Raw genomic sequence first — 26,056 nt, forward strand, 5'->3', positions numbered from 1 at the left:
GGTTGGGGAGGCCTAAATAAAACTTAAACTTAATCCTAATCTAATGGACGTCGGTTGGGGCGCGCGACGGGTCTGCCTCGTCCTCGTTCTTCGCCTGTGCCGCCTACGTCCGTGCCCGCTTCTCGTCCCATGCTTTGCGACAGGGGCGGCGCCAGGGGTATTCTTGCGTATGCAGCTGAATACCCAAGATTTTGACAAAACCTTAGAATTTCCTCATAAATCAGGGAAAAATTTGGCAAATACATGAGGATTTTGGCAAAATGAATACACAGGTTGAAAATGAATACCCAGCACATCATCACTGGTGCAGCCACTGTTCGTGCTTCAGGCGTTGGAGCATGGCGGACGCCGTCAAAAGACCTTGCCGGCGGCGCTGTCCCAACGGTTCAGTCCTTAGCCGACAAATCTCCTTCTGGTAGAAGAGTATCGCTTGCTGGCGGGCGAACGCCTCATAATGGCGATGAGCCCTGTCCTCGCAGAACTTCCGTTGGGAAGCCTCCAAGATCCGGAGGTCGTGCTCGCTGTACTCCTCCTTCAACCGTGGGTCCTCATCGTTACCGGAGCTGTACTCCACGTCGGACTGCGGCTCCGGCTCCGGCTCCGCCTGCGATGGTGATGGAGGCTGCGCGCGGACTTTGTTGCCAAGCCTACAGAACCTCCTCTTCCGATGGCGCGACATTTTTGAGGTGGAGAGGAGAGAATGGAGCGTAAGCGGTGGTGGAAATGAGAGGACAGCACCGCGGGGGTGGACGGCGTAGTAGGTACTTAATGCTGGTGGTAGGCAACTACCCTCATTTACGGCGGCGTAGGCGACTGGACGCCGCGTGTCCGGCCGCTGCCCTCGTGGCCGCCTAGGTTTAGGCGCGGGAGACCATTAAACGCCGGGGACTACCAACCTTCCCGTGTCGCCTTTGATGCGAACAGTCGCGTCCTCCCGCTGACAAGGCGGCCCCACACGCGAAAACCGTCGTGCCGCGAGGCGCCGACGCGCCCGATTCGCGCCCTTCACCGGTGTGAGCCCAAAAAATGCAACTACTACTACTGTACTAGCGTATAGGGTGAGCAGGCCCTCCCATCAGTATCAGAGGAATTTGACAAGGGCTACAGGACGACTAGTTACATCACCAAAAAAGGTGATGCATGTCTCCTTCACATGGTCTTCTTATGTCATATAGTAAGGCACTAGCAATGATCGGCGCGGCGTGTCTAACTAATATACTCCCTCTATCTCAGAGCTTAAGGTGTAAAAATAAATTCGATTTTTGATCAAAGCATAAGGCGTAGGGTGAACTCTATCCTATTTCTACCGAAGATGCCCCTCTCAGCCGTTTCTCGTTTGGTAAAAACAACGAGACGATTGACCCAGCTATGGCATGCACACGGTATTCACGCTGAATTAACTGCTCCTCCAGTCAATCTCCTCTAAAACCGGTGCCTCATTGGTTGTATACGGTGCATGCATGAGATGGTAGTTAACGAGGAGTCTGATGCGGCTACTTTAGGGAAGAGAGAGAAATACGGAGTAAAAGGAGTGAGTTATTAGAGATTTATGAGGGGCAAGTATGGAAGCTAATTTGCACGCCAACCCTCCTTAATCCTAGCGCCAATTTATTTACACCTTAAGCTGTGAGATGGAGTAAATGTTTAGCAGTTGTAAATATTTATGGGCTTTTCATCAGCAATGATGATGGCACAACATGAAGTGAAGTTTAGCAGTTGTAGCATGATTTTCTTTTTGAATAAATGATGCTCAAACTCACCGATTCTCAAACTGCCCTTACAACGTTAAGGGAGCTGATATTAGGCACATACCCACTTTCCCTAAGCCCTGAGACAACGCAATCAAACATCATGCTATCCGGAAGTCTGAAACAATCTCAACTGTGAAGAGATCAACATTTAATTTAACAAAACTGTCTAATCCTGATGTGTAGAGAACGAATCCGTTGCACATATTGCTGCAACTCATAAATAGATCACAACACAACTTCAGGATTATTTTTCTGAGAACACAATTTTGTGATGCCATTTGTTATCACTCCTTGGTGTGTATCTTGTGCAAGATCGGTTAAATTGCTAGGCCATCTACTAATGCGATGGTTACTGATGGTTCATGTCTCCAGTTGTGAAAGTAAGAGTTCATATACTTAGCCAAATGCTCAGCTAGCTACCCCATGTAGGAAACTGACCGTGTGAAGGTAATTGCATCCTTCTAAGAATTTGATCTATTAAAAGACATCTGAAAACAAAAGACGGCTACCCTGAAGTAATTGAGTGTAAGATGAAATACTAAAATTGCTACACCAGCAAAAGTGGACAATTGCCTCATCTAAGCTGGTCTAGTGTACATCCATGTTTAACATGTGAATATGTGAGCGTATGAATTAGTAGCCAAAAACAACAGACTATTTTCAGGGAAAGCACGGCAAAGTAAATGCAGATAATTCTACTTTAGCAATCGTCTCACCTTGACACATGTAATATGAACTATAGTTTCATGAACAGTAATTAGTAAGAACAGAGAAAAGTAACAACTGCCTTAGTTGATATAATCTAAAAATAGTAGCTGCCCATTTCAGCTAATGATTTGTCCAGATGAAAAGCCCAACAGGAAACTAAGCATCAGAAACGTCCTAATAATATATAGAAACTAACTCTACATCAGGATAAGAATGAATTCAGTAGCTAACTCTATTTGAGTCCTTCTGTTACTTTGACTGATGTTTACATACTAAAGTGGTACTGCAATCATGTTTCTGTGACTGACATCGAGCATTCTTGCAGTTTTAGCATTTGTGTCATCTAGGTTACTATTGATGCGTAGCTAATAGTGTAGTGAAAGGAAATTGGACCGACCTTTTTTTTCTCTGCAAATGATGGATATACCTTCTTTTTCTCGAATACACACCAAACTGTGTCATCTGTATTAGAAGAAAGCACTAAAGTAGTGCAAATACAACTCTCAAAGCAATATCAAAAAGAAAAGAAGAAAAATGAAGCAAAAAACTTCTAAGCTAGGCTATGTAGAATCTAAAACGTGTCCGATTGGGTCATTAGGCGGCACGTTGTACATCCCTGCACCCATCAAAAGAAACAGTGTGAAGACCAGAGCCTGAAGCAGTGTCTACACCCAAACAATTCAGATATGAACAACAATTGACAATACAAAACATATTAAATCATGCCAACGTTACCTCAACCGTCTGTGGCTGACATTGCTAGATTCAGGCTCAATAGTATTGCTTCATGTTGCCGTACGATGATCAAAGATTGTCCGCCAACCTCGGGTCATCTTGCCCTGGAGTTTAGTAGAGACAAAAATAACTTTAGTGTCCCCCTAAGTGTAGTAGTACACTGGACCAGCTTAGATGAGGCGATATAAAAACAGTAAAAAGAGAGCTCTAATTCATATTTGAGTATTAACTAACGAATTTTCTTGTCAAGCAAATAATTGTAGCATTGTTACCATTTTAGTAAATTTATAAATCTTCCTCGCAATTAAATGTAACAAAACTACAATCACCGACAAAAGTATAACTATTTTGAGCAGATCTCCTTTGTAGGACAGAGGAAGACACACAAAAAAGAATCCTAATAAAAATATACAAATGCTTCCCGATGTGTTTTGTTTCAAGCATTAATGGCTCAGACCTATGATTATGTACTACCAATGCAAAAAAAAGACTTCTGCCAATTTTCTCATTCAACTCCATGCCTTCATGTAATTTACAGAACAAAGTACTACAATGCAATAATGCTAGAAAATAGAAATCTGTGGTACTTATGACAAAACATTACCTAGTTTGTTAAATCCAAGATGGCATTTGCGCAAGAAATTTAGTAATTAAACATCAATTAGACGTACAAACCTGTCATGTTTGTCAGCATGAAAAGGCTCGAGGGCAACTCTCGTATGCAGCTATTCGCAAGAAAACTGTAAGAGGCAAGTAGTAATTAAGTAAACTTTAGTTTATCCTATACTTTCACAGAATAATAAATTGCATCAACTGGGGTATGAAATAGAACGGGAACCTCGAAAGAAGATACATAACATGAAATTTTGATTATATTGGCTCAGACACAATGGTGATATAAAAGATGGTACACCTTGAAAAGTAAATTAAGGGCCTACATGCTAACTCTGTTTCTTCATATGACCAATAATTCAAGACTTATGTTCAGTCCATGACTAATATTTTGGTGCGCACCCTTATTTCATCAAACAGTATAAAACAACAATAGATATAAATAACCTAATTTTCTCGTATTTGCAAGTATCGAAACCTGGGGAGGAATACAACCCTAGACGATAGGGGCACACAGATGTTTTAATCTCACCGCAAATCCAATTCGCTTTAATTCATAAATTCAAATATAGTTAATCATCGGTATAGTAAAATATACTCACACAGGAGGAATCTATTTTTACTGAAACAATGTATGCAAACATTCGAATTTCTTTAGTGCCAAAATTTAAAATACGACAAAATTTATGTGGTATACTTTGTAAGAACCGAGAGAAATATCATGATAAAATGTTAGGTTTATGTAAAATAGCAAGAGTTGTAGAAAATTTAAAGTTGCAGGAGCCTAAAGATGATGATATACTGAACTTCAAGTTACTTGTGAATAATAAACCAAGGTGTGAGTTATAAGGCAGAAGAATTTTCTTTCACTCCAAAGAGGACACACCTCTATAAGAATGCTTCATTTTGTTTCCTGCATGTAAGCATTTTGTGTCCTCTGGAGTGAAATACCCATGATTCGAATCGAAGACCTGCCGGGACATGGAAATAAAGAGGTAACCTGCTTCTATTTTTACAAAGATGAAACTAAATGTGCTCCTCATGTATCCGCAACATGAAGCTAGCTACGCATATGTTCCGTTATGCAGGAAAATGTATATCAAGAAAGAATCCTATCTAAATATCATAATAATAAAACCTGCCTCCACCACTTCATCCTAATATATACCAAGCAAGCAACTACTTCGGGCCAAGAAAGCAGTTCCAAAATAACATGGCAGAATTAATATCTCATGGTCTGCAGAAATAAAGTCAGTTCATATACATTGTGTCTTGTTTGCTTACCCATGCATTCCTAGATTCGAGCAACACACACAAAGACCTTTTATTGGAATCGTCAAGGTGATACATAATTGAGTAGAGAGAGTTGTAGGTCCCACTTTCTTTGACCTGCATGTAAGGGAATATTCAGCATCTGATCCTAGATATCGTACCAAAGAATTAAGAACAGTCCATGAAACTTACATAGAGATCCAATTTCTCATGGAAAAATGTGGGAAGAGGAATCAAAATGGAAGAGCAAGTGAAAGAAAAGAAGGAGAAGATGTACAACGCACCACAGAAAAATTTAACCATATGATTCTGTTATCTTGGAGCTATCGAGGCCAGAGGCCAATTCAGTTGTTGTAAAGTGGCTGAAGTTACACTAATCATACATATGACCTAGTTCATGTTACCTCCAGTCTTCCAAAATACCTAGCAGCACATCAATCAGGAAGAAGAGCACATGACCTTAAAATATTGCAGTGACATGTAAGCATAGTTTCAGCATAAAAAAGGTGAATCGTATCATATAAGGAAAAAAAGTATTTTAGATTCATTTATACATCCATGGTCAGCACCGCATGGGCACGTCGAGGAAAACCCAGTTGTAAAGCTAAAATACTTATATACATAATTGTTAAAGCTTACTGCAAATTCAGGAATTTGGGTATAAAAAAGATATTGCATAGCAATTTTTGTGATCTAATCTCTAAATAAAAAGTTCCTTCATAAGAATGATTAAATTATTTTGTTGCAGAGATCTCTACTGCAAATAAGATATATCCTTAAAAAAATCAGTTTTAGTGCTTGGACCTGCAGGCATGACATATCCTGACATGAGATTTGATTTTCTAAAGCAAAAGCAATTTCATTTGAACAACTACGATTGGCATGGAATACACCGGTGTAACTTCACTAAATAGAAAAGGTCTGCTAGAGATGACAAAACGAACATACATGCATGCTTTTTCAGTTTGATACAATCTTCCTTACTGATTATTCTTATAATTTCAACACATGGAAACTTCGCTGCCATTTATAGTGCATATAAAAGGGAACCTACAGAATTTGAGAGCACAAAGTATAAGGCTCGACGAAGCTGATCTTGATCTCCCAAGTTGAGCTTCCACTATTAATCTAGTTGTTCTCCGCATATACATGAAAGTTATAGCCAAGAAAAAAAAATTATACCCGATCTGAAAGAGCTATGAAAGAGGATTTCTGTAACTAAGCACGTAAAAGATGATCTTATTCCTAGCTAAAAAAATAGCCCAGATCTGATTGCAAAAGAAGACTCATCACTTGGCTACGGTAAGCAAAAGACTACTTATGGCATCACGAAACCATTTGTGTTTAACTTGCAAGAGAAAAGGTAGAGAGTTGGTTTGGTTTGGCTGATTGAATTTGACGTACGTGGAGCGAGGCACGGCGGGCAGTGGTAGTCTGGTAGCGGGGGAGAAATTCTTGTTGCTGCCGCGATGCGGCGACGACTCTTGGTCTCCTAGATCTGCAACTCAGCCAACATACACAAAAAATTCAGAAAAGAAACTGGACGATACATTGGAAAACGGGGATCGAAAGCTCGTGGTCGACCTTGGCTGGCAGCCTCCTCGCCGGCGCTGCTCCTCCCCGCCACTTCCGTGATAGCATCAGCTCGACGCGGATGTCAGCGACCACACAGGATGCACCTCACCAGCATCTTGTGCCGGCCAAGCCCCGGCCAACCTCGCCGCCTCTGCCTCGTCGCCCAAGCAGCGCTGCCTGCTGCCGCCTACCTCCTGCCTCAGTGCTTGGCTCCACCACCCCGAGTCGTAGATTGCCAACTACCTGAAGCGCCTCTCGACGCCAGGCCGTAGCGCCCATCCCTCTATCTCCGCTTGAAGGGATCAGGCGAGGCGAGAAGCTCCGGCGGCGGAAGCCGGTGAATGTGTAGGGGATTGGCGGGTGGAGGATGTGGAGCTCGTCCGGACGCTGGGCACATCGCTCTTTGCGCCGTCGCCGCCTCCTCTCCGGCGCCGGTCCTCCCCTCCGCTCCCGCCATCGGCGCAGTCGACGCGAACGTCCGCGACGGCTGCACCTCACCAGCAGCTTGTCACGGTCGGGCTCGGCCGAACTCACCGGCCGGCCGCCGTTCCCCGCCGCCTCTACCTCGTCGTCCAAGCGGCGGCACCTGCTGCTGCCTCAGGGCTCGGCACCACCGCCCCGCGCTGTACCGCCTGAAGCGATTGTCAATGCCAGTCCCTCTATCCTCCATTGGAAGAGAATTAGGAAAGGAGAGGAGCTCCTGCAGGGACCGTAGGGGATTGTCAGGGAGGAGCTCGCGAGTCGCGATAGTGGGGAAGATAATGAGGAAGAGAGAGAGAGCCGGGAGGAAACCAAGAATGGTATGGCACGTGATTTCTCCAGTCAGAGGCCATGCGGTGAGACAAAAGTAGTCAAAGCGGTTTGAAAAGAAGCTAGAGCCACCCAAACAACAAGAAAACACACTGAAACAAAGGGAAAAACCCTTAGAAAATTGCAAAGACTGCACCAAAAATACATCATGGTAATCAGCCACATACGCGTCCACCCATCCGTAGTTTAAAAATTAATACAAGATTTTGAGAAAACAGATGTTGGTTACACTTTAATATAGTAGTTATTGAAGTTGATAAACAAGGTCTAGACATATTTAAACCAGAAAAATCATGTATCTACCCCCTAACCCTAAACTCTGTCTTGTAAAGTCAAGCATGAAGAGAAGTGGTTTAATTTGGGTTTCAAACATGGAAATTTCATTAACCCCCCAAAAGCTTCATTTTAGAGTGACTAAGAAGGATCCACGCCAGGCTTACCTTTTATTTTCATGTTTTAAACTTGTTCAAATCTTGGTCAAACCTAGGATTTGAATAAGAGTAAAATGGGCATAAAATTCAAAAAAATTGAAAAACAAAGCACATAGCCTTCTTATGTCATATAGTAAGCACTCAAGTTGATAAACAAGATCTAGACATGTCAAACCAGAAAAATCATGTATCTACCCCTAACCCTAAACTTTGTCATATGAAGTCAAGCACGAAGAGAAGTCGTTTTGGGTTTCAAACATGGAAATTTTAAAAGCCTTCCCATAAGCTTCGTTTTGGAGTGACTAAGAAGGATGCAGGCTTACCTTTTCATTTTCATGTTTTAAACTTGTTTACATCTTGGTTAAACCTAGGATTTGACCAAGATCAAAGCATGAAAATTCTGAAAAAATCAGAAAAAGAAAACCAAAGCACATAGTATTTTTTTATGAAAGGAATACGGTAAGGGAATCCCCTACAGTGTTTTTTTATAATAAGAACCCAATTCTGCGCCTGTGGGGACTTGAACCTGGGTGGCTGGGTTGTACATCCACTTCCCTAACCGAATGAGCTAGGCTCACTTCTTTGCACATAGTATTCTTATATCATATAGTAAGCATTCAAGTTGATAAACAAGGTCTAAACATATTCAAACCAGACAAATCATGTATCTACCTCCTAACCCTAAACTCTGTTTTATGAAGTCGATCAAGCATGAATAGAAGTGGTTTTGGGTTTCAAACATGGAAATTTCAAGAACCTCCCAAAAGCTTCATTTTAGAGTGACAAAGAAGGATCCAGGCTTACCTTTTCATTTTCATGTTTTAAACTTGTTCAAATATTGGTCAAACTTAGGATTTGACCAAGATTCAAATGGGCATAAAATTACTTAGAACAATCATGTACGTATCTACCCCTAACCCTAAACTCTGTCATATGAAGTCAAGTGCGAAGAGAAGTGGTTTTGTGTTTCAAACATGGAAATTTCAAAAACCTCAACTCCTGAAGCTTCATTTTAGAGTGACTAAGCAGGATCCAGGCTTACCTTTTATTTTTCATGTTTTAAACTTGTTCAAATCTTGGTCAAACCTTGGATTTTACCAAGATTCAAATGGGCATAAAAATACTTAGAAAAATCATGTACGTATCTACCCCTAACCCTAAACTCTATCTTACGAAGTCAAGCATGAAGAGAAGTGGTTTTGGGTTTCAAACATGGGAATTTCAAAAACCTCCCAAAAGCTTCATTTTAGAGTGACTGAGAAGGATTCATGCTTACATTTTATTTTAATATTTTAAACATGTTCAAATCTTGGTCAAACCGTACCTAGGATTTGACCAAGAATCAAATGGGCATAAAAATTCAAAAAAATGAAAAACCAAAGCACATAGCCTTCTTATGTCATATAGTAAGCACTCAAGTTGATAAACAAGGTCTAGACATATTCAAACCAAAAAAAATAATGTATCTACCCCTAACCCTAAACTTTGTCTTATGAAGTCAAGCACGACGAGAAGTCATTTTGGGTTTCAAACATGGAAATTTCAAAAACCAACCCAAAAGCCTCATTTTGGAGTGACTAAGAAGGATACAGGCTTACCTTTTCATTTTCATGTTTTAAACTTGTTCAAATCTTGGTCAAACCTTGGATTTTACCAAGATTCAAATGGGCATAAAAATACTTAGAAAAATCATGTACGTATCTACCCCTAACCCTAAACTCTATCTTACGAAGTCAAGCATGAAGAGAAGTGGTTTTGGGTTTCAAACATGAAAATTTCAAAAACCTCCCAAAAGCTTCATTTTAGAGCGACTAAGAAGGATCCATGCTAACATTTTATTTTGATGTTTTAAACATGTTCAAATCTTGGTCAAACCGTACCTAGGATTTGACCAAGAATCAAATGGGCATAAAAATTCAAAAAAAATGAAAAACCATAGCACATAGCCTTCTTATGTCATATAGTAAGCACTCAAGTTGATAAACAAGGTCTAGACATATTCAAACCAGAAAAATTATGTATCTACCCCTAACCCTAAACTTTGTCTTATTATGAAGTCAAGCACGACGAGAAGTCGTTTTGGGTTTCAAACATAGAAATTTCAAAACCTTCCCAAAAGCCTCATTTTGGAGTGACTCAGAAGGATACAGGCTTACCTTTTCATTTTCATGTTTTAAACTTGTTTAAATCTTGGTTAAACCTAGGATTTGACCAAGATCAAATGGCCATAAAAATTCATAACAAATAAAAAATGAAAACCAAAGCACATAGTATTCTTATGTCATATAGTAAGCATTTAAGTTGATAAACAAGGTCTAAACATATTCAAACCAGACAAATCATGTATCTACCCACTAAACCTAAACTGTGTCTTATGAAGTCGATCCAGCATGAAGAGAAGTGGTTTTGGGTTTCAAACATGGAAATTTCAAAAACCTCCCAAATGCTTCATTTTAGAGTGACTAAGAAGGATGCAGGCTTACCTTTTCATTTTCATGTTTTAAACTTGTTTAAATCTTGGTCAAACCTTGGATTTTATCAAGATTCAAATGGGCATAAAAATACTTAGAAAAATCATGTACGTATCTACCCCTAACCCTAAACTCTATCTTACGAAGTCAAGCATAAAAAGAAGTGGTTTTGGGTTTCAAACATGGAAATTTCAAAAACCTCCCAAAAGCTTCATTTTAGAGCGACTAAGAAGGATCCATGCTTACATTTTATTTTGATGTTTTAAACATGTTCAAATCTTGGTCAAACCGTACCTAGGATTTGACCAAGAATCAAATGGGCATAAAAATTCAAAAAAAATGAAAAACCATAGCACATAGCCTTCTTATGTCATATAGTAAGCACTCAAGTTGATAAACAAGGTCTAGACATATTCAAACCAGAAAAATCATGTATCTACCCCTAACCCTAAACTTTGTCTTATGAAGTCAAGCACGACGAGAAGTCGTTTTGGGTTTCAAACATGGAAATTTCAAAAACCTTCCCAAAAGCCTCATTTTGGAGTTACTCAGAAGGATACATGCTCACCTTTTCATTTTCATGTTTTAAACTTGTTTAAATCTTGGTTAAACCTAGGATTTGACCAAGATCAAATGGGCATAAAAATTCAGAACAAATAAAAAATGAAAACCAAAGCACATAGTATTCTTATGTCATATAGTAATCATTCAAGTTTATAAACAAGGTCTAAACATATTCAAACCAGACAAATCATGTATCTACCCACTAAACCTAAACTCTGTCTTATGAAGTCGATCAAGCATGAAGAGAAGTGGTTTTGGGTTTCAAACATGGAAATTTTGAAAACCTCCCAAATGCTTCATTTTAGAGTGACTAAGATGGATGCAGGCTTACCTTTTCATTTTCATGTTTTAAACTTGTTTAAATCTTGGTCAAACCAAGGATTTGACCAAGATTCAAAAGGGCATAAAAATAAGTTTCCAATGGTCCCGTGTCCAACAAGGGACGAGTAGTTTCTCTCCACTTCTTCCTGGCATGTGGGGTGAGCAAGCCCTCCCATTAGTATCAGAGGAATTTAATTTAACAAGGGCTACAGGACGACATCACCAAAAAGGGTTAATTGGTTCTATGCAACTCCTCAATTCACAAGTTGTGTTTATGCCATTACAAAAACTGAAGTTGTGTTTATGCCACTCTCAATTCTCAATAACCCCTTCTATGCCATTTTCAGTTTATACTTTCGTATTGACCAAAATAATACTGTGTTCAGATTTGGAGCGACTTTTGGGTGTTTCAGGCACACAAAAAATCCAAAATTTTCAAATTCTGAAAAAAATATAACTTCTCAGAAAATCTAAAAAAAAATTACAGGAAATCAAAAACACTGAAACGAGTACTGTTTTAATTTGAGCCATTTATGTGCGGATTTGCATAAAAAACTGACATTTTATGTTCTGTCTAGAAATTGGTAAAATTTTGTCCAAAAAATCAAACTTTTTCGAAAAATCTGAAAAATTTACAGAATGTCAAGAACACTAATGTGAGTTCTACTATTCTAATATGAGCCATTTCTGGGCACATATGATCCATTAAAAATATGTGCAAAGTACGGTCCAGATTATCTGAGAGTATGTACAAACTGTAGTATAGGGTACAAATATTGGATACATAGGCAGTATATGATGTTGTATTGCTGAAAATGGCATAGAAAGGGGTATTGAGAACTGAGAGTGGCATAGACACAACTTCAGTTTTTTAATGGCATAAACACAACTTGTGAATTGGGGAGTGGCATAGAACCAATTAACCCCACCAAAAAAGGGTGACGCATGTCTCCTTCACCAAAACAGCAATACCTGTCTGAAACAAGTACATGAACACAAGTACACCACCATAACAATAATACTACATGGACACAAGTACTAATAATATAATAAAGTAAGAGTACTAGTTTGTTTACATTTCCACAGGCCACTTTTATGAACAAAAATTCAAAAATTAACCTTCAGACATTCGGAAGCCAGGTGACACAGCAGTCATCAAGGATTGCAGCTAGCGGTACACAGTGACCTTGTCAAGATCTACCTTGAGCCTGCTTGACGCTTCAGCTCGGAGTTGAGAGCCTTCTCCCGTGACAGCTCGGCCTCTAGTTTGTCCGTCCTAACCGTGAGGTTCAGGATCAGTCCGGCGAGTTTGTCCATGGTCTCCGCCTAGCCGAGGCTCCGCCACTGGATCTCGTTACTCTCAGTGAACAATTTCATGGCGATATCGTCGAGAATGCGAATCCGGATCTTCTCAGTGGCGAGCTCAGAATAAAGTCTCATGCACTCATCGGCGAGGGCGCTTCTGTCCACCGTCTCGACGCAGAAATCGCCCATAACCATTTCTAAAATGGTCCCGATCTCGTAGCGGGGCTTCTATCAGATGGGGATGGAGCACAAAATCAGAAGTGTACCCAGAGAACTACCAAGAAAGAGAGAATGGGAATCCCAATTTGCACGAATGTCTATACCTCGCTGCTTTGAGAAGTTGGCTCCGTGGAAGATGTTTCCGCAGGGAGGAGGGCTGCGGGAAAACTAAGGCCGCCCGACCTGAAAATACGATTGAGAGAAGGTTCGAAAAGGAGGGGATGATAAGTTCTGAAAGACATAGAAAGATGCGCAAGAACGGAGGATCGCCTGAAGGTAGCAGTCGCGGGCTGCAACGCCCTTGAAGACTCTTGCGTAGAAGGCACCTCGACAGCAGCACAGGGACGCCATTGCTGGGATTCCCTCAGCTTCGCCGCAGCCGCACGAGCCCTTCTGTGGCGAGACTTGCTCCCGGTCATGGTGGCGAAGTAGTATTCCAAGAGGTAAACGAAGTGGTGAACTGAGGAAGACGGCTAGAGCAAAGGTTAGTCCTTAAATTTGGCCTCCCCGTCTCCTCGGCTCCTCGCGAGTAGTAGGAGTAATACTTATCTGGTCAAAGAGCAAACTTCAAGGCAGAGACTTTGTGGGCCATTCATCTCCAACTATACTTCCTCCGATCCGAATGATACAGTACCAAATTTTTGAATGACAAATCACCCAAAACAGTATTTCAGGAGTATATGTAAGCTTTGGTGTTTTTACAATATAGTACTAGCAAGATGGCATGTGATGGCTCCAAGAGCTTGTTTCACAATTTTACATTTTTTGAACCTTGATCTGTAGTACTGGGCAAAACCCTAGTTTAACCTATTTAATTATAGATTCGTAGCTCGATTTTTCTACGTACCTTTTTATTATTACTCTACTATGCAGTACATATGTGTTTGCCCGTCGAGTGAGACTCGGAGGAAGAGGGATCACTCGGAAGGAGAGAAGGAGGAGGGAGAGCATTATGGTGTCTCCCCTTTTTCGGGTGATGATGTTGACTGTGTGCAGGTTTTGTCAGTGAGCAGGAGGTGCGAGCGAGCGAGCGAGGCCGAGAATGAGAGAGATTTTTTTGTGTGTGTGAGAGGGACAACCGAAGGATCCTGAAGGACCCAGAGACTTCCAGTACGCATCCTGATGCGTCTTCTCTTGACAAAGAAGATGGCTTGGAGTTTGCGTACCTACCGCACTTGACTTGTGCTCACTGAAGTGTGGGACCTCACGCATGGGCACCACACGTAAGTGACAGACCTATTGGTGTAAAAACTCGGTTGATTATTATACTAATACATTTGTACTGTACAAAGTTTCCTATGGATTCAAGGGTACGAAAGCCAAGTTAACTCATTTACATGACATTATTTTTTCCATGAAGCCAAGTTAACATATCTATCAATTGGTACATTTTGGAGTGACTAAGAAGGATCCAGGCTTACTTTTTTATTTTCATGTTTTAAACATGTTTAAATCGTGGTCAAACCTATGATTTGACCAAGATTCAAATGGGCATAAAAATTCAAAAAAATCGAAAAAATGAAAAACAAAAGCACGTCGTCTTCTTATGTCATATAGTAAGCATTCAAGGTGATAAACAAGGTCTGACATATTCAAACCACAAAAATCATGTATCTACCCCCTAACCCTAACCTCTGTCTTATGAAGTCAAGCACGATGAGAAGTTGTTTTGGGTTTCAAACATGGACATTTCAAAAACAATCCCAAAAGCTTCATTTTGGAGTGACTAAGAAGGATACAAGCTTACCTTTTCATTTTCATGTGTTAAACTTGTTTAAATCTTGGTCAAACCTAGCTAGGATTTGACCAAGAGATTCAAATGGGCATAAGAATTCAAAAAAAAAAACCAAAGCGCGCATGGTCTTTTATGTCATATAGTAAGGCATTCAAGTTGATAAACAAGGTCTAGAAATATTTAAAATAGACGAATCATGTATCTACCCCCTAACCATAAACTATGTCTTGTGAAGTCAAGCATGAAGAGAAGTGGTTTTGGGTTTCAAACATGGAAATTTCAAAAACCTACCAAAAGCTTCATTTTAGACTAAGAAGGATCCAGGCTTACCCTTTTCATTTTCATGTTTTAAACTTGTTCAAATCTTGGTCAAACTTAGGATTTGACCAAGATTCAAATGGGCATAAAAATTCAAAAAAAAATGAAAAACCAAAGCACATATATAGCCTTATTATGTCATATAGTAAGCACTCCAGTTGATAAACATGGTCTAGACATATTCAAACTAGAGAAATCGATCATATATCTACCCCTAACCCTAAACTTTGTCTTCTGAAGTGTCGATCAAGCACGAAGAGAAGTCGTTTTGGGTTTCAAACATGGAAATTTCAAAAACTTCCCAAAAGCTTCACTTTGGAGTGACTAAGAAGGATCGATGCATGCTTACCTTTTCATTTTCATGTTTTATACTTGTTTAATTAAATCTTGGTTAATTAAACCTAGGATTTGACCAAGATCAAATGGGCATAAAAATTCAGTAAAAATAGAAAAAATGAAAACCAAGGCACATAGTATTCTTATGTCATATAGTAAGCATTCAAGTTGATAAACAAGGTCTAAACATTTTCAAACCAGGCAAATCATGTATCTTCCCCTAAACCTAAACTCCGTCTTATGAAGTCAATCAAGGATGAAGAGAAGTGGTTTTGGGTTTCAAACATGGAAATTTGAAAAACCTCCCAAAAGCTTCATTTAATTTAGAGTGACTAATTAAGAAGGATCCATGCATACCTTTTCATTTTCATGTTTTAAACTTGTTCAAATCTTGGTCAAACTTAGGATTTGATCAAGATTCAAATGGGCATAAGAATTCAAAAAAAATGAAAAACCAAAGCACACATATAGCCTTCTTATGTCATATAGTAAGCACTCAAGTTGATAAACATGGTCTAGACATATTCAAACCAGAGAAATCGATCATATATCTACCCCTAACCCTAAACTTTGTCTTCTGAAGTGTCGATCAGGCACGAAGAGAAGTCGTTTTGGGTTTCAAACATGGAAATTTCAAAAACTTCCCAAAAGCTTCACTTTGGAGTGACTAAGAAGGATCGATGCATGCTTACCTTTACATTTTCATGTTTTATACTTGTTTAAATCTTGGTCAAACCTAGGATTTGACCAAGATTCAAAATGTGCATCAAAATTCAAAAAAAAATAGAAAAATTATAAACCAAATTAAAGCACAAAGTTTTATTATGTCATATAGTAAGCATTAAAGTTGATAAACAAGGTCTAGACACATATTCAAACAAGACAAATCATGTATCTATACCCCTAACCCCTAAACTCTATCATATGAAGTCAACAGCATGAAGAGAAGTGGTTTTGGGTTTCAAACATGGAAATTTCAAAAACCTCCCAATAGCTTCATTTTAGAGTGACTAATATAAGAATGATCCATGCTTACCACCTTTTCATTTTCATATTTTAAACTTGTTTAAATCTGTGTGTCAAATTACACCTATGATTTGACCAAAAGATTCAAATGGGCATAAAATTAAAAAAAATCAGAAAAATGAGAAACAAAAGCATATAGTCTTCTTATGTCATATAGTAAGCATTCAAGTTGATAAACAAGGTTTGGACATATTCAAACCTAGGCAAATCATGTATCTACCCCCTAGCCCCTAAACTCTATCTTATGAAGTCAAGCATGAAGAGAAGTGGTTTTGGGTTTCAAACATGAAAATTTCAAGAACATCCCAAAAACTTCATTTTAGAGTGACTATAGGAAGGATACATGCTTCCCCTTTTAATTTTCATGTTTTATACTTGTTTAAATCTTGGTCAAACCTAGGATTTGACAAAGATTCAAATGTGCATCAAAATTAAAAAAAATTAATAAATTAAAAACCAAAGCACATAGTTTTCTTATGTCATATAGTAAGCATTAAAGTTGATAAACAAGGTCTAGACATATTCAAACCAGAAAAATCATGTATCTACCCTAACCCTAAACTATGTCTTATGAAGTCAAGAATGAAGAGACGTGGTTTTGGGTTTCAAACATGGAAATTTGAATAACCCCCCAAAAGCTTCATTTTAGATTGACTAAAGGATCCAGGTCGGGATTACCTTTTATTTGCATGTTTTAAACTTGTTCAAATCTTGGTCAAACCGTACCTAGGATTTGACCAAGATTCAAATGGGCATAAAAATTCAAAAAAATGAAAAATCAAAGAACATAGAGCCTTCTTACGTCATATAGTAAGCACGCAAGTGTTGATAAATAAGGTCTAGACATATTCAAACCAGAAAAAAATCATGTATCTACCCCTAACCCTAAACTTTGTCTTATGAAGTCAAGCACGAAGAGAAGTCGTTTTGGATTTCAAACATGGAATTTTCAAAAACCTTCCCAAAAGATTCATTTTTGAGTGACTAAGAAGGATGCAGGCTTACCTTTTTATTTTCATGTTATAAACTTGTTTAAATCTTGGTTAAACCTAGGATTTGACCAAGATCAAATGGACATAAAAATTCAGAAAAAATCAAAAAAAAATGAAAACCAAAGCACATAGTATTCTCATGTCACATTCAAGTTGATAAACAAGGTCTAAACATATTCAAACAAGACAAATCATGTATCTACCCCCTAACCCTAAACTCCGTCTTATGAAGTCAAGCATGAAGAGAAGTGGTTTTGTGTTTCAAACATGGAAATTTCAAAAACCTCCCAAAAGCTTCATTTTAGAGTGAATAAGAAGGATCCAGGCTTACCTTTTCATTTTCATGTTTTAAACTTGTTCAAATCTTGGTCAAACTTATGATTTGACCAAATTCAAATGGGCATAAAAATTGGGAGGAATGGTACATGAATTACAATTCAAGAAAACACAAGGTAACTTAAATACTTGGATGCCCCAAAGATGTGTGGAAGCCCAAAACAATGGCAAAACATGTGCACACGCAGCATCCAATTCAAGTAGAACACATACCAGGCACCAATAGTTTGACCTAAATTTGAAATCAAAGAGAAGGTGGTTAGAAAAAATCGAAATTGGCAAAGCAAAGCATGAAATCATGAATTTGTGATGCACTATAGCTATGAAAAGTATAAAACAATGCATACCAAAATGATTTTTTTAGAGGAATACTAGTTCAACTTATTTAATTTTATATTAGTAGCCCGAAATCGAACCAGTAGTTGGATATTTTTGAACTTGATCTGTAGTAGTGGGCAAAACCCTAGATTAACCTATTTAATCATAGATTCGTAGGTCGATTTTTCTACTTTTATATTATTACTATGCAGCACACGTGTGTTTGCCCGTCGAGTGAAACTCGGAGGAAGAGGGATCACTCGGAAGGAGAGAAGAAGGGAGAGAATTATGGTGTCTGCCCTTTTTCGGGTGATGATGTTGACTGTTCTGCAGGTTTTGTCAGTGAGCAGGAGGTGCGAGCGAGCGAGCGAGCGAGTCGAGCGAGGCCGAGAATGAGAGTTTTTTTTTGTGAGAGGGACAACCGAATCCTGAAGGACCCAGAGACTTCCAGTACGCATCCTGATGAGTTTGCGTACCTACCGCACTTGGCTTGTGCTCATTGAAGTGTGGGACCTCACGCATCGGCACCACACGTAAGTGACAGACCTGTTGGTTTAAAAACTCGGTTGATTATTATACTACTCCTATGGATTCAAGGGTAGGAAAGCCAAGTTAACTCATTTACATGACATTATTTTTTCCATGAAGCCAAGTTAACTCATATATCAATTGGTACATTTTGGAGTGACTAAGAAGGATCCAGACATACTTTTTCATTTTCATGTTTTAAACATGTTTAAATCATGGTCAAACCTATGATTTGACCAAGATTCAAATGGGCATAAAAATTCAAAAAAATCAAAAAAATAGAAAAACAAAAGAACGTCGTCTTCTTATGTCATATAGTAAGCATTCAAGGTGATAAACAAGGTCTGACATATTCAAACCAGAGAAATCGATCATATATCTACCCCTAACCCTAAACTTTGTCTTCTGAAGTGTCGATCAAGCACGAAGAGAAGTCGTTTTGGGTTTCAAACATGGAAATTTCAAGAACATCCCAAAAACTTCATTTTGGAGTGACTATAAGAAGGATACATACTTCCCCCTTTTCATTTTCATGTTTTATACTTGTTTAAATCTTGGTCAAACCTAGGATTTGACAAAGATTCAAATGTGCATCAAAATTTAAAAAAAAAAATCAAAAAAATGAAAACCAAAGAACATAGTATTCTCATGTCACATATATAGTAAGCATTCAAGTTGATAAACAAGGTCTAAATATAATCAAACAAGACAAATCATGTATCTACCCCCTAACGACCCTAAACTCTGTCTTATGAAGTCAAGCATGAAGAGAAGTGGTTTTGTGTTTCAAACATGGAAATTTCAAAAACCTCCCAAAAGCTTCATTTTAGAGTGACTAAGAAGGATACAAGCTTACCTTTTCATTTTCATGTGTTAAACTTGTTTAAATCTTGGTCAAACCTAGCTAGGATTTGACCAAGAGATTCAAATGGGCATAAGAATTAAAAAAAAAACAAAGCGCATGGTCTTCTTATATCATATAGTAAGACATTCGAGTTGATAAACAAGGTCCAGAAATATTTAAAACAGACGAATCATGTATCTACCCCCTAACCATAAACTCTGTCTTGTAAAGTCAAGCATGAAGAGAAGTGGTTTTGGGTTTCAAACATGGAAATTTCAAAAACCTCCCAAAAGCTTCATTTTAGAGTGACTAAGAAGGATCCATGCTTACCTTTTCATTTTCATGTGTTAAACTTGTTTAAATCTTGGTCAAACCTAGCTAGGATTTGACCAAGAGATTCAAATGGGCATAAGAATTAAAAAAAACAAAGCGCATGGTCTTCTTATATCATATAGTAAGACATTCGAGTTGATAAACAAGGTCCAGAAATATTTAAAACAGACGAATCATGTATCTACCCCCTAACCATAAACTCTGTCTTGTAAAGTCAAGCATGAAGAGAAGTGGTTTTGGGTTTCAAACATGGAAATTTCAAAAACCTCCCAAAAGCTTCATTTTAGAGTGACTAAGAAGGATACAAGCTTACCTTTTCATTTTCATGTGTTAAACTTGTTTAAATCTTGGTCAAACCTAGCTAGGATTTGACCAAGAGATTCAAATGGGCATAAGAATTCAAAAAAAATGCATGGTCTTCTTATGTCATCTAGTAAGACATTCGAGTTGATAAACAAGGTCTAGAAATATTTAAAACAGACGAATCATGTATCTACCCCCTAACCATAAACTATGTCTTGTAAAGTCAAGCATGAAGAGAAGTGGTTTAATTTGGGTTTCAAACATGGAAATTTCAAAAACCTCCCAAAAGCTTCATTTTAGAGTGACTAAGAAGGATCCAGGCTTACCATTTTCATTTTCATGTTTTAAACTTGTTCAGATCTTGGTCAAACTTAGGATTTGACCAAGATTCAAATGGGCATAAAAATTCAAAAAAAATGAAAAACCAAAGCACATATATAGCCTTCTTATGTCATATAGTAAGCACTCAAGTTGATAAACATGGTCTAGACATATTCAAACCAGAGAAATCGATCATATATCTACCCCTAACCCTAAACTTTGTCTTCTGAAGTGTCGATCAAGCACGAAGAGAAGTCGTTTTGGGTTTCAAACATGGAAATTTCAAAAACTTCCCAAAAGCTTCACTTTGGAGTGACTAAGAAGGATCGATGCATGCTTACCTTTTCATTTTCATGTTTTAAACTTGTTTAATTAAATCTTGGTTAATTAAACCTAGAATTTGACCAAGATCAAATGGGCATAAAAATTCAGTAAAAATAGAAAAAATGAAAACCAAATTAAGCACATAGTATTCTTATGTCATATAGTAAGCATTCAAGTTGATAAACAAGGTCTAAACATTTTCAAACCAGGCAAATCATGTATCTACCCCTAAACCTAAACTCCGTCTTATGAAGTCGATCAAGGATGAAGAGAAGTGGTTTTGGGTTTCAAACATGGAAATTTCAAAAACCTGCCAAAAGCTTCATTTAATTACAGTGACTAAGAAGGATCCATGCATACCTTTTCATTTTCATGTTTTAAACTTGTTCAAATCTTGGTTAAACTTAGGATTTGACCAAGATTCAAATGGGAATAAAAATACTTAGAAAAATCCTGTACGTATCTACCCCTAACCCTAAACTCTATCTTACGAAGTCAAGCATGAAGAGAAGTGGTTTATTTGGGTTTCAAACATGGAAATTTGAAGAACCCCCCAAAAGCTTCATTTTAGAATGACTAAAGGATCCAGGTCGGGATTACCTTTTATTTGCATGTTTTAAACTTGTTCAAATCTTGGTCAAACCGTACCTAGGATTTGACCACGATTCAAATGGCCATAAAAATTCAAAAAAAATGAAAAACCAAAGAACATAGAGCCTTCTTACGTCATATAGTAAGCACGCACGTGTTGATAAACAAGGTCTAGAAATATTGAAACCAGAAAAAAATCATGTATCTACCCCTAACCCTAAACTTTGTCTTATGAAGTCAAGCACGAAGAGAAGTCGTTTTGGATTTCAAACATGGAATTTTCAAAAACCTTCCCAAAAGATTCATTTTTGAGTGACTAAGAAGGATGCAGGCTTACCTTTTTTATTTTCATGTTATAAACTTGTTTAAATCTTGGTTAAACCTAGGATTTGACCAAGATCAAATGGACATAAAAATTCAGAAAAAATCAAAAAAATGAAAACCAAAGCACATAGTATTCTCATGTCACATATAGTAAGCATTCAAGTTGATAAACAAGGTCTAAACATATTCAAACAACAAATCATGTATCTACCCCCTAACCCTAAACTGTGTCTTATGAAGTCAAGCATGAAGAGAAGTGGTTTTGTGTTCCAAACATGGAAATTTCAAAAACCTCCCAAAAGCTTCATTTTAGAGTGACTAAGAAGGATCCAGGCTTACCTTTTCATTTTCATGTTTTAAACTTGTTCAAATCTTGGTCAAACTTATGATTTGACCAAATTCAAATGGGCATAAAAATTGGGAGGAATGGTACATGAATTACAATTCAAGAAAACACAAGGTAACTTAAATACTTGGATGCCCCAAAGATGTGTGGAAGCCCAAAACAATGGCAAAACATGTGCAGACGCAGCATCCAATTCAAGTACAACACATACCAGGCACCAATAGTTTGACCTAAATTTGAAATCAAAGAGAAGGTGGTTAGAAAAAATCGATATTGGCAACGCAAAGCATGAAATCATGAATTTGTGATGCACTATAGCTATGAAAAGTATAAAACAATGCATACCAAAATGATTTTTTTAGAGGAATACTAGTTCAACTTATTTAATTTTATATTAGTAGCCCGAAATCGAACCAGTAGTTGGATATTTTTGAACTTGATCTGTAGTAGTGGGCAATACCCTAGATTAACCTATTTAATCATAGATTCGTAGGTCGATTTTTCTACTTTTATATTATTACTATGCAGCACACGTGTGTTTGCCCGTCGAGTGAAACTCGGAGGAAGAGGGATCACTCGGAAGGAGAGAAGAAGGGAGAGAATTATGGTGTCTGCCCTTTTTCGGGTGATGATGTTGACTATTCTGCAGGTTTTGTCAGTGAGCAGGAGGTGCGAGCGAGCGAGCGAGTCGAGCGAGGCCGAGAATGAGAGTTTTTTTTTTGTGAGAGGGACAACCGAATCCTGAAGGACCCAGAGACTTCCAGTACACATCCTGATGAGTTTGCGTACCTACCGCACTTGGCTTGTGCTCACTGAAGTGTGGGACCTCACGCATGGGCACCACACGTAAGTGACAGACCTGTTGGTTTAAAAACTCGGTTGATTATTATACTACTCCTATGGATTCAAGGTAGGAAAGCCAAGTTAACTCATTTACATGACATTATTTTTTCCATGAAGCCAAGTTAACTCATATATCAATTGGTACATTTTGGAGTGACTAAGAAGGATCCAGACTTACTTTTTCAATTTCATGTTTTAAACATGTTTAAATCGTGGTCAAACCTATGATTTGACCAAGATTCAAATGGGCATAAAAATTCAAAAAAATCAAAAAAAAAAACACGTCGTCTTCTTATGTCATATAGTAAGCATTCAAGGTGATAAACAAGGTCTGACATATTCAAACTAGAGAAATCGATCATATATCTACCCCTAACCCTAAACTTTGTCTTCTGAAGTGTCGATCAAGCATGAAGAGAAGTCGTTTTGGGTTTCAAACATGGAAATTTCAAAATCTTCCCAAAAGCTTCACTTTGGAGTGACTAAGAAGGATCGATGCATGCTTCCCTTTTCATTTTCATGTTTTATACTTGTTTAAATCTTGGTCAAACCTAGGATTTGACCAAGATTCAAAATGTGCATCAAAATTCAAAAAAAAAAAATAGAAAAATTAAAAACCAAATTAAAGCACAAAGTTTTCTTATGTCATATAGTAAGCATTAAAGTTGATAAACAAGGTCTAGACACATATTCAAACAAGACAAATCATGTATCTATACCCCTTACCCCTAAACTCTATCTTATTATGAGGTCAACATCATGAAGAGAAGTGGTTTTGGGTTTCAAACATGGAAATTTCAAAAACCTCCCAAAAGCTTCATTTTAGAGTGACTAATATAAGAAGGATACATGCTTACCACCTTTTCATTTTCATATTTTAAACTTGTTTAAATCTGTGTCAAATTACACGTATGATTTGACCAAAAGATTCAAATGGGCATAAAATTTAAAAAAAATCAGAAAAATGAAAAACAAAAGCATAAAGTCTTATTATGTCATATAGTAAGCATTCAAGTTGATAAACAAGGTTTGGACATATTCAAGCCTAGGCAAATCATGTATCTACCCCCTAGCCCCTAAACTCTATCTTATGAAGTCAAGCATGAAGAGAAGTGGTTTTGGGTTTCAAACATGAAAATTTCAAGAACATCCCAAAAATTTCATTTTAGAGTGACTATATAAGAAGGATACATGCTTCCCCTTTTCATTTTCATGTTTTATACTTGTTTAAATCTTGGTCAAACCTAGGATCTGACAAAGATTCAAATGTGCATCAAAATAAAAAAAATGAGAACCAAAGCACATAGTATTCTCATGTCACATATATATAGTAAGCATTCAAGTTGATAAACAAGGTCTAAACATATTCAAACAAGACAAATCATGTATCTACGCCCTAACCCTAAACTCTGTCTTATGAAGTCAAGCATGAAGAGAAGTGGTTTTGTGTTTCAAACATGGAAATTTCAAAAACCTCCCAAAAGCTTCATTTTAGAGAAGGATCCAGGCTTACCCTTTTCATTTTCATGTTTTAAACTTGTTCAAACTTGGTCAAACTTAGGATTTGACCAAGATTCAAATGGGCATAAAAATTCAAAAAAAAAGAAAAACCAAAAACCTTCCCAAAAGCTTCGTTTTGGAGTGACTAAGAAGGATGCAGGCTTACCTTTTCATTTTCACGTTTTAAACTTGTTTAAATCTTGGTTAAACCTAGGATTTGACCAAGATCAAATGGGCATAAAAAATCAGAATAAATCAAAAAAATGAAAACCAAAGCACGTAGTATTCTTATGTCATATAGTAAGCATTCAAGTTGATAAACAAGGTCTAAACATTTTCAAACCAGACAAATCATGTATCTACCCCTAACCCTAATAAACTCTATATATTTTACGAAGTCGAGCATGAAGAGAAGTGGTTTTGGGTTTCAAACATGGAAATTTCAAAAACCTCCTAAAAGCTTCATTTTAGAGTGACTAAGAAGGATCCATGCTTACCTTTTATTTTCATGTTTTAAACATGTTCAAATCTTGATCAAACCGTACCTAGGATTTGACCAAGATTCAAATGGGCACAAAAATTGAAAAAAATTGAAAAACCAAAGCACATAGCCTTCTTATGTCATATAGTAAGCACTCAAGTTGGTAAACAAGGTCTAGACATATTCAAACCAAAAAAATCTTGTATCTACCCCTAACCCTAAACTTTGTCTTATGAAGTCAAGCACGAAGAGAAGTCGTTTTGGGTTTCAAACATGGAAATTTCAAAAACATTCCCAAAAGCCTCATTTTGGAGTGACTAAGAAGGATGCAGGCTTACCTTTTCATTTTCATGTTTTAAACTTGTTTAAATCTTGGTTAAACCTATGATTTGACCAAGAGCAAATGGGCATAAAAATTCAGAAAAAATCAAAAAATGAAAACCAAAGCACATAGTATTCTTATGTCATATATTAAGCATTCAAGTTGATAAACAAGGTCTAGACATATTCAAACCAGAAAAATCATGTATCTACCCTAACCCTAAACTCTATCTTACGAAGTCAAGAATGAAGAGAAGTGGTTTATTTGGGTTTCAAACATGGAAATTTGAAGAACCCCCCAAAAGCTTCATTTTAGATTGACTAAAGGATCCAGGTCGGGATTACCTTTTATTTACCTAGGATTTGACCACGATTCAAATGGGCATAAAAATTCAAAAAATGAAAAACCAAAGAACATAGAGCCTTCTTACGTCATATAGTAAGCACGCAAGTGTTGATAAACAAGGTCTAGACATATTGAAACCAGAAAAAAATCATGTATCTACCCCTAACCCTAAACTTTGTCTTATGAAGTCAAGCACGAAGAGAAGTCGTTTTGGATTTCAAACATGGAATTTTCAAAAACCTTCCCAAAAGATTCATTTTTGAGTGACTAAGAAGGATGCAGGCTTACCTTTTTATTTTCATGTTATAAACTTGTTTAAATCTTGGTTAAACCTAGGATTTGACCAAGATCAAATGGACATAAAAATTCAGAAAAATCAAAAAAATGAAAACCAAAGCACATAGTATTCTCATGTCACATATAGTAAGCATTCAAGTTGATAAACAAGGTCTAAACATATTCAAACAACAAATCATGTATCTACCCCCTAACCCTAAACTCTGTCTTATGAAGTCAAGCATGAAGAGAAGTGGTTTTGTGTTTCAAACATGGAAATTTCAAAAAACCTCCCAAAAGCTTCATTTTAGAGTGACTAAGAAGGATCCAGGCTTACCTTTTCATTTTCATGTTTTAAACTTGTTCAAATCTTGGTCAAAGTTATGATTTGACCAAATTCAAATGGGCATAAAAATTGGGAGGAATGGTACATGAATTACAATTCAAGAAAACACAAGGTAACTTAAATACTTGGATGCCCCAAAGATGTGTGGAAGCCCAAAACAATGGCAAAACATGTGCAGACGCAGCATCCAATTC

Source organism: Lolium perenne, chromosome 4 (genome assembly GCF_019359855.2).
Source record: "Lolium perenne isolate Kyuss_39 chromosome 4, Kyuss_2.0, whole genome shotgun sequence".
In the NCBI taxonomy this organism is placed as follows: Eukaryota; Viridiplantae; Streptophyta; class Magnoliopsida; order Poales; family Poaceae; genus Lolium; species Lolium perenne.